Source organism: Sciurus vulgaris (assembly GCF_902686455.1).
Source record: "Sciurus vulgaris genome assembly, chromosome: 14".
Classification (NCBI taxonomy): Eukaryota; Metazoa; Chordata; class Mammalia; order Rodentia; family Sciuridae; genus Sciurus; species Sciurus vulgaris.
The window spans coordinates 45,827,886-45,838,118 of record NC_136475.1 but is presented as its reverse complement, the minus strand read 5'-3'; the positions used below and the strand labels follow the sequence as shown (position 1 = coordinate 45,838,118).

Genomic DNA, 10,233 nt, shown 5'->3' with positions numbered 1-10,233 from the left:
TTCTTCCCTGATTGGATGTTCCATTATATTGTGAGTGGCCTTGAAAGCCAGACTATCCAGATTGAACAAGGTGAGATTAAAGATTGAACTATCATTACTGTATGATAGATGAGTGGGGAGAGTGAAGAAAGAGGGAGATCAGTTACAAGCCTATTTTTCTTTTCTTTTTTTTTTTTTTAAGTGTTAAATATTCTTTATTTAATTTTATACATAAGTCACACTAAAATGCCTTTCCATAAGGAAAAGACAGCATTTGAGATACAGGGAATTCTAATTAAATTGGCATGGTCAACAAAAATATAGACACTGCTTCCTCATCTTCAAACATTGCCTTTAAAAGGCTAACAAACACAAATCGAAACACATGTGAATCATGCTTGGTTCTGAGAGTGAAGGGATTTCCCCCATATTTAAACATATTCACATAATTAGTTATATAAACCTAAATATAAACCAGTTTTGAGATGTCATTCACCATTTTTAAAATACTGAATATTACTAATTAAGTCCAACCATAACTTTAAAAAGGGGAAAGTGATAGAATTTACTGAAGTGGGAGTATAACCAAAATAATAATTTAACTACAAGTCAATTTTACTTATATCAGGACTGTCCAACAAAAATAATTTTGTCAGTCATTCATGATCTGAATTCTGGTGTATCACATCACTTAAATTATGGTGCACATTAAAAAAGCCATGAGACATTTGTTTGGTAATAAATAAGGCAGTGGCTATTACTCATTAGTAGCTTTTTTGAGGTAAGCTATTAAGTCTGCCCTTTCTCCCTTCTTCTTAATGCCAGCGAAGATCATTTTTGTTCCAGGGATGTACTTTTTGGGATTCTACAAATACTCCATCAGTGTATCCTCTCCCCAGGTGATGCCTTTGTTCTTGTTGGCATCTGTGTAAGAGAATCCAGCAGCCTGACCTGTCTTCCGCCCACACAGTCCATGGAGATTTGGCCCAGTCCTGTGTTTGCCTCCCTTTTCCACAGTGTGGCACTGGGCACACTTCTGAACAAAGGTCTTCTTGCCTTTCTCAACATCACCCATTTTTAATTCGTTTTTTCGTCGCTAGTGCAAAGAAGTTTCCCGCTCAGAAGCCGGAGGTCCCACTCTCTACAAGCCTATTTTTCTGACAGGTGCTGTGGTGCTTTCCTGTAATCCCAGCAACTCAGAGGCTGAGGCAGGAGAATTGCAAGTTCCATGCCAGCCTCAGCAATTTAGCAAGACCCTGTCTCAAAATAAAAAAATAAAAAAGGTTGGGTATGCAGCTCTGATTAAAGTGCCTCTGGGTTCAATCCCCAGTATTAGGGGGAAAAAAACGAGTTTGTTTTCCAAATCAGAAATAATGAAAACCCAAACTAAAGTCATAGGCAGGAGAGAATATAGAAAGATGGTAGCTGACGAAGTGAATCTATGGAATTTTATAGTTGATTGGATCCAGGGTGTAAAGAGTCCAAAACTTATGCTAGGAAATTGGCGGTGCCTTTATAGAGGCGATGTCCCACACTGGGCTTGAGTCCGTCCTATTCTGCCTCTCCGGGGACACCGTATCAACAATTATTTTGTCATCTATCTTCAATTGTCTGCTTTCATTGATTCATTTCCATGGAAACCTATTCAAGAGTCTCCTATATTTTAGAAACAGAACAAAAACAAGCCTTCCCTCTTGGGAGGTGGTGGGAAGAGTAGTCTACCAATGTCCTTATCTTAAAAACAGGGAGTCAAGGAATGCAGATGAATGATAAGTAGAGCTTAAGTTGATTGCAAAGATGGTCAGTGGGGAAACTGAGAATGGTGGTACAAGTACTTTGGAGGAGACGGCAAAAGATGGATACAGGTGAACTCAATTCTCACTGAGCATCTCGGGAAGTAGGTAATGTCTGAGACTGAAAAATAAAGAAATGGTCATAGCAAGAGGTAAGTAGCAATATACAGGTTACTCCAACACGGAAGCAGTTCACATTGGTGACTCCTGCTGAGGAAGGGTGGCCCAAAAGATTGCTGCTTCTCTGAATCATTTGCATGTAGTCTAATGAAGCTTAGAAAATTTTCTCTTTTTTTAATATGGTAGGCAGAGAAGCCTTAAAAACCCTCCCTAAATTTGCATCACCTCTCTTCTTCCTTGGAATGTATACCTTAATGTAATAATAGCTGACATTTACTGAATTATTGATATGTGCCAGGCTATGATGGCACATATTATGGTTAATTGCTTTACCTTCATGATCTCATATCAGCTTCATAGTGCATTATTGCAACTAGACATTTTAAAAATTTGTTCTTTTTAGTTAAGTGGCAGAATGTATTTTGACATATACATACATGGAGTGTAACTTCCATTTTTGTGGTTGTACATGATGTGGAGTTACACTGGTCTTGTATTCATATATGAACATAGGAAAGTTATGTCTAATTCACTCTATTGTTGCAACTAGACATTTTGAATAGGTTGTCAACCTCATCATCCACCTTTACTTTCCACTCAATTCTCTGCTCAACTCGTTGCAGACTGAATTTGCCACCCAAACTCCACCTAGACCATTTTCAATAAGTTCACCAATTACCACCCTCTATTGTTGAAACTGGTTACTGGTTTCAGTGTCTTTTCTTATATATTTAGTTATAGATGAACACAATACCTCTATTTTATTTATTTTTATCCAGAGATGAGGATCAAACCCAGTGCCTCACACATGCTAGGCAAGCGCTCTATCACTGAACTACAGCCCTGGCCCTGGTTTCAGTGTCTTTAACTCTACTCTCTTCCCTTTGCTTCCAGCAGACTACACTTTCTTGGTTTTCCTCCTCCCTCTGGCTTCTTCTCAATCTCAAAGGTCTTTCTTATGTTCACCGTTTACTTACTGGTACTCCTTAGTAGTCCCTTTTCAGCCTGCTTTCCCTATCACTTCTTACCCCTTTGGATTCTTTATATACCTTTATTGCTCACATTACCATTGATGACACTTAAGTCTCTGTCTCTATCCCAAACAGTTCTTTCTCCTCAGCTACAAGCCCATTAACCACTGTCTATCATGTCCTGATCTGGCTGTCCCACTGCTACCTTAACTCCCCATGTACCCAAGTGAAATTAATAATCATTCACCACACCTGATCCTCCTCTGTCCCTCTTTCAGTGTCTCTACAACCATGCACACAGTTGCCCAACCTCGAAATGTGAACTTTATCCTCGAGTCTTTATCCACCCTCCACATATAATCAAGCACCGAGTCCTGTGTAATCGACATCTGGGATATCTCTAGACTCCTCTGCATCTAGGGGGCTACTACTTATCTCTCATGTGGACTGTGACTGTGGCTCCCTAATTGGTTTCCCTAACCCCAGTTGAGGCTCTCTTGGGTCCATTCTCTGCATTGCAGCCAGAGTGATTCTCATCTCATGATTCTCATATGCAAATCTGAGCCTGCCCCTCTGTTTAAAAGCACGTAATGGTTTCTTGCACTCATTTTTTTTTTTTTTTTTGGTACTGGGGATTGAATCCAGGGGCAGTTAACCACTGAGCCGCATCCCCAGCCCCTTTTTGTATTTTTATTTAGAGACAGAGTCTTGCTGAGTTGCTGAGGGCCTCACTAAGTTGCTGAGGTTGGCTTTGAAATCACGATCCTCTCTGAAAGCACCCAGAAAACCACTCCAGATGCAGGAACTCACACAAGAGATCTTAATAAGCAGACAAACAGAGTGTCTGCCCTTAAGGGCAAGAAAAAACTACTACCCTTAAGTACTGGAAGCCCATGGGCTAATTGGACCAATGACTAATGAGGAAGTTAACAATCTAGATTGAAAAATAGTGTGTGGGGAGGGGCAGAATCAGGGGAGAAATGACTACAGCCTGTTCCTTTCATTCCCCCCCCCCTTTTTTTTTAAATAAGAAGATCCCTTTTGGGCATATGGGTGAAGATCCATCTTCCATGACTGCTTACTGCTGGACATGGGCATAGAACTAATTCAGGGGAGGGACATGTCATTGCAATAGGTGGGGGTTGGGGACTGGATAGTTCCCCAAGGGTGTGCACTTGTAGCTAGGCTCCAATTCATAGTTTATAAGGTCCTGATAGTCCTGTAATACAAGCTGGACAGATCTATTGGGGAAAAATTCCAATAGTTAGGAAAATGACAGACAGAGCAAAAGCAGGAAAGGCAAGAATGTAGCTGGCAGTTCAGTCCTCATTGTCGCTGGCTCTTTGCGGTCCCAAAATCCATGGATATTTGTCACTGCCTGCAGCAACAACTTGCACAGGTCTTATGGGTGGTGGAGTGGAAACTGAGCTACTTCTATCTTTCTCTTTAGTGCACTGCTTTCTTGCTTGTTTGTTTATAGAGGATAGAGGAAATGAGGTTTACTTGCTTTGAGAGGAGAGAGAGACCCTGCTTATCAGAGAGAGAGAGACTTTGCTTAAGAGAGAAACTTTGAGAGAAAGATAGACTTTGCTTAGAGCTTAGAGGAAGAGACTTGCTACACCTTAAAGTCCTGCATCCTGTGAACTAAGGGTACGTCCATCCAAGGTGCCCTAGTGATGCGTCTCAGTTCTCTGTCCGTGATCTGCCTTCCGCCGCTGCCCCTACTCGCTGCTGTGCCGCTTTTCCCTACTAGCTGCCGTCGCGCGTTTCCTAGCTGCTTTTCCCTGCGTGTGTCTTCTTCTACTGATTTTCTGCTAATGGCTGCTGTAGCATGTTTTTCCCTCTGGTTGCTGCCGCGTGTGTGTCTTCTTCTACTGCTTTTCTGCTAATGGCTGCTGTATCTCTGTCTCGCTCTGCCTACGCTTATATCACCTCCAGGAGGCGGACAGCAGGGCCACGCCTCTTACGCAAAGATTAGGCGAGACGCTCTGAGCAGGCAATTAGTGCTCGAGAACACATGCGCATACATTGTGTGCGTGGACGATAAAATCACCTGAGTGTGCTTATGTCAATTAACCTCCTCGCTGCCGATGTGATCAGGCTCCATCCTGGCACCGCCAACATGGCACAGCCCCCAACACTCATGGCTGGGTGTGGTTGTCTTGTGCCTCTGTGTTCTGGTCCTCAGCCTCCTGAATGGGAGGAAGGGTGGAGGGTTGATGGCCTTAGAGGTCCCACTGGGGTGGCTGAGTATTGGTTGGAAAAAGCCTGAGGGTTAGAAACTGGAGAGGAATTTGTGGATTGAGAGTAGAGCTTAGTGGATCCAAGATGGCGGACTAGAGGGAGGCTGCGTTCCTTGTTGCTCTGTAACTCCAGTTTCAAGCAGAGGATATCTGTTTCTTGGTGAGGCAGTTTTTGCTGCTTATCGATTCCCTGGTGTTTACCCCATTTGTCTGCTGTGATGACCTGCAGTCTGCCAGCATATCGACGCCTTTTTTGAGTGCAGATTGCTCACTGTCAGGCGCCTATCATCCGCCATTTGCCTGCCTCTGGCTGGTCCATTGCCTGCCTTACACCTTTCCATCACCCAACGCAGGAGGTTCACCTCCCGATTGTCCGACAACAGTCAGCAAACTGATCGCCGACCACCAGTGGAGCACCACCTGCCTGCTGTTGCCTGGAAGTTCTCTGTCACAGTACCTGCAGGTTTGATTACACGTGGCTGCCACCATTTTGAGACAACGGCCAGGCCCCGTAGGACCCCTGGCCGGACTGACTGAGCCCCATCTCCAGGATCTGTCAGCCTGACTGATCACTCCCTGCCGCCGGGGCCCTCACATTGACTGACTGCTCCCTGCTGCCAGGATCCCCAGACCAACTGACTGCGCCCTATCACCAGGACCCCAGACCGACAGAGAGTAGAGCTTAACCTGAGAAATGTATAGCCATCCCTGTAAGCTTGTACCTTAACAGCCATTGGCAAAGCCAGTATCACTGTATGGGTTTCCTGCCATTTGGGAGGTAGAGGGGCTGTGGCCTCCTGAGGAGGAGAGATAAGAATTTGGTCTCTTATTTGAAGAGGTTGAGCCAGGGGACCAGAGAAGGGTCTGGTCAGGGAGGAGTCGGCGTAACCCCATAGGAATGCCCGAATGTGGTTTAGGAGAGGAATGAATATATGAGAAGGAAGAGGGGAAGGAAGGGGCAATAACCCCAGGGGAAGGATGGCACGACCATACATCAACTCAGGAGGGGAGATATTGGCAGTTTTCTTTGGGAGCAAATTAAGACACAGAAGAGCAAGAGGCAGGAGTTTAACCCAATCAAGGTGAAGTTCTAAAGAAAGTTTGGTTAAGACATTTTTAAGAGTTTAGTTTTTTCATTCTACTTTACCTGATGACTTTGGGTGAAAGGGAATGTGGAAACACTAAGGGACTCCAAGAGCCTTGTCAAGGTCCTGAGAAATTTGAAAGATAAATTCAGGCCCATTATCTGACTGGAAGGAGGTAGACACTCCAAAGCAAGTAATGATTTCATGAAGGATGAAGGTAGAGACAGTTAATGCCCTTTTTTTGGAAGTGGGGATGGCTTCAACCCAACCCGAGAAGGTGTCTACCCTGACCAAAAATTATTTAGATTTTCTTACTGTGGGCATGTGAGTGAAGTCAAGTTGCCAGTCTACCCCTGGAATGGCACCACAGGTCTGGTGAGTTGGAAAAGTAGGGGATCTGATGGCTGTAGAATTGGTTTGTAGGCAAATTTCACATGTGGAGGAGAGTTCTTTCAGAAATGAGATGTCAGGAGGATAGCTGTAAAGGAGTCTTAGTGAATTGTGAGAGCAAAAAAAAAAAAAAAAGATTGGGTTGAAATAAATGGTGGAGGTATGAAAGTATTTCCCTGTTGTGAGGTGGTAGAGATAAGGGATCATGGAGAGTCATAATCAGGACTGGTGTGGATGATAGGGATGCTCTTCTAGCCTCCTCATCTACCTTATTGTTGCCTGAACAGATGAATGATTGATCTGTCTGATGAGCTTAGCAATGTACAAGGCCTGTGGTTTTTGGGAGTGAAGAGCCTCAAGGAGGTTTAGGATGTATCTAGAGTTGGTAATGGAGTTCCCTTTTGTAGTAAGAAGGCCCCTCTCTTTCCAAATAGTGGCATGGGAAAGGATAATGTGAAAAGCATATTTACAATCAGTATAGATTGTGAGGGATTCTCCCTTTATGAGGGTGAATGCATGGGTGAGGGCAATTAATTCCGCCTGTTGGTTGTTGGTGGTGTTAGGTAGTGGTCCTGACTCTACAACCTTTTCCAGGGAAACAATGCCATATCCAGCTTGTCAGATCCCTTCATGGAGAAAAGAGCTCCCATCAGTGAACCATATGAGAGTAGGATTGTGTAAGGCCCCCTCCTGAACATTGGAGGGGCAGGGAGGTAACTCTTCCAGAATCTCAAGGCAGCTATGGGTTGCTGAAGCATGTGTATTGAAAGGTGGGGGTAAGAGGGTGACTGAATTTAAAGGAGAGCATGTCTTAAAGGAGATGGAAGAGTCCTCAATAAGAGAAGTTTGCAAAGCCAACACCTGACAGGGCAGTAGAGTTTGCAGACTCTTACAAGTAAAAAGCTCAAACAGATAAGGTGAGAGCACTTCAGTGGGAGCCTCAAAAGAAAGTTTTTTGATTCCTAGGTTAAGACAAATGTTGCAGCCAATACCCTAAGACATGGTGCCCAGCCTCTTACAGGGGGGTCTAGCCTTTTTGATAGGTATGCCACTGGGCCAAAGGTGGGACCAAACATGTGTCCTAAGACCCCCAGAGTGAACTCACTTTTCTCAGAGACAAACACGTAGATTAGTCTGGTGATGTCAGGGAGGTGTAGGACTGGGACTTGAAGAAGGGCTTTCCTTAGGGTCTGGAAAGGGGTTTGCACTGGGTTGAGAAGAAGTTCATACAAGGGGGCTGCCAGGATGGAAAAAATTTGGGATCCAGGATCATAAATATCCTGCTATCCCTAAAAAGGAAAGGATTTCTTCCTTGATAGATGGAGTGGACATGTTCTGCAACAATGCTTTTCTCTCTACAGTGATGGCCTTAAATCCAGGTGAGAGGCTGACTCCTAAGTAAATAACCTGAGGTTGGGCAAGCTATACCTTTACTGGAAAGACCCTATAACCTGGCAATCAAAGAATTTATAAGCTTAATAGTATCTCCTTGGGAGTCCTTGAGAGAGGGACTATATAGAAGATCATCAACATACTGTAAGAGAGAGGAGGAAATGAAAGTAAAAGAGGCAAGATCATGAGATAGCATTTGGCTAAAGAGGTGAGGGCTGTCTCAGAATCCCTGTGGGAGAACTGTCCAGGTCAGCTGGGTAGAAACTTGAGTGAGAGGGTCAGTTCAGGTGAAAGCAAAGAGATCCTGTGTCAGGATGAAGAGGGACAGTGAGAGGAAAACAAGGTGTGGGGTTTGGGCACAATGGGGGAAGTGGGGACAACAGCTGAGTTGATGATGTGGAGATCTTGCACCAAATGGTAAGATCCATTAGGCTTTTTAACAGTTAGGATGGAGGTGTTAAAAGGTGAGTTGGTGGTGTGCAGGAAGCCTCTCTGCCTTAAATCCTGGATGACTGTTTGAAGCCCTAAGAGGCTCCTTTGGGGAAAGGGATGTCGAGCCTGGGTCCTTCAAGTGAAGGAGTACAGGTGGGCATGTAGCTACAGAAGGTGTGTGGGTGTCCCAAACCTTGGGGTCAACAAGCGGGGGAGGAAGGGGATAGGAAGACTCAGGTTGGGTTGTATGTTCCTGCAAGGTCATGAGGAGAGGAATAGAAGAGGAGTCTTGGTGAAGGCGTATGGTGGGTGAGAAGGAAATACAGGCACTCAATTTAGTTCAAAAAGGAATGGAGGAAGCAAATTTGTCCTATATGGCAACTTATTGGAGGGGTTTGTAGGGGGTGGTATGGTTGACTCTCTACCCCAAACAATAGATTTGGATTTGGTGGGAGAAGTGGGTCCCCCAAAGCACTGAAAAGGCGGCTCCGGTATCTATAAGGAAAGGGAGCTGCCTGCCTGCCACTGTAAGGGTCACTAGGGGCTCTGAGTGGTGATGGTCTATGGGTGTAGGAATCCCAGGCCCCTTCAATCATCCATTACCAATCCCAATAAGTCACTGGGGAAGAGGGCAAGGGTGACCTGGCACTTCTCTGAGCACAAGGGCAATCCACTGCCCAGTGTCCTGGTTGGGGACATTTTGGACAAGGACCTGGGGGCTGCCGGGAGTTGGGGCAGGCTCGTGCCCAGTAGCCCTCTTTTCCATGCTTGAAGCTTGGGCCTGGAGGTCTTCTGGGAGATTAGGTGTCCCTAGTAGTGGCCGGCTGGGCAGGTCTAGCTGGTTGAAAGGCTTTGGCCAGTATTAGGTATTTTAGTTTTGTTTTGTTTTTTTTTCTCTCCTTCCATTATACACCCTGAATATCACTGCTAGAACCTCTGACTGTGGGGTAAGGAGCCCCCGTCCAACCTCCTCAATTTAGCCTTTATGTCTGTGTAACTTTGAGGGAAAAAATAATTCATGAGTAGCTGTCATCCCCCAGAGTTTCAGGGTCCAGGTTAGTGTATTTGAGCATGGCCTTTGTGAGGAGACTCAGATGGATTTTCAGTTTTGTCCTATATTACTTCCTGAAGTTTATCATAATTAATAGGTTTAATGGCGGCCTTTTGAAGGTCTGCAAGGACACAAGTTTGGAACTCATCCCGCTGCAGACATCTGGTCCCCGTGTTATAGTCCCATTGGGGCTTCCTATCTGGTACGGCTTCAGCCCCAATGGGATGGGTTGGGGTCGATTGGTGAACCTCATCTGCATAATTGTACACCTTTTCCCAGACTCTCCTGGGCTCCTCAGGGGCCAAGGTGTTGGACATGATCATATAAATATCATGCCACGTAAGATCATAAGACTAAGATACTGAAATTCCTTGATAAAGTTCTTGGAGTTGGAAGTGAAGGGGCCTAGCCACTTCTTTATCTGGGAAAGTTCGGAAAGTGAGAAAGGAACATGAACTGGATCACTCCCTTCACACCAGCCACCTCCCGTAGCGGGGCTAGCACATGTGCATAGGACTGCGTGACAGGAGGACTAGGTAGGCTAGGGAGCAGAGCACATAGAAGCAGAAACAGAATAGGGCAAAGGAGATGGAGGAGCAGGGGCTGGAAAGGCCTCTGTGGCAGGAGACTGGTATGGGGGTGGTTCATTAGCTGGGTCAAAGTTGGAGAAGGAGGAGGGATTAGGAGGGTGAGAAGAAGCCAAAAGGAGGTGTTTGGGTTTTCAGGAAGAGCAAAGATCAGGTTTAGTGCGCAAGAAAAAGAAAACTTAAAGAATTT

The 10,233-nt window shown here is 45.1% G+C and overlaps 1 pseudogene across 1 annotated transcript; it reads right to left on the bottom strand.

Annotated features, from left to right (window-relative positions):
* Nucleotides 1-206: 206 nt before the first annotated feature.
* Nucleotides 207-1,116, bottom strand: LOC306643870 (cytochrome c, somatic-like; annotated as a pseudogene). The gene has a single exon. The product of its transcript is annotated as a cytochrome c, somatic-like (transcript).
* Between the last annotated feature and the right edge of the window lie 9,117 nt (nt 1,117-10,233).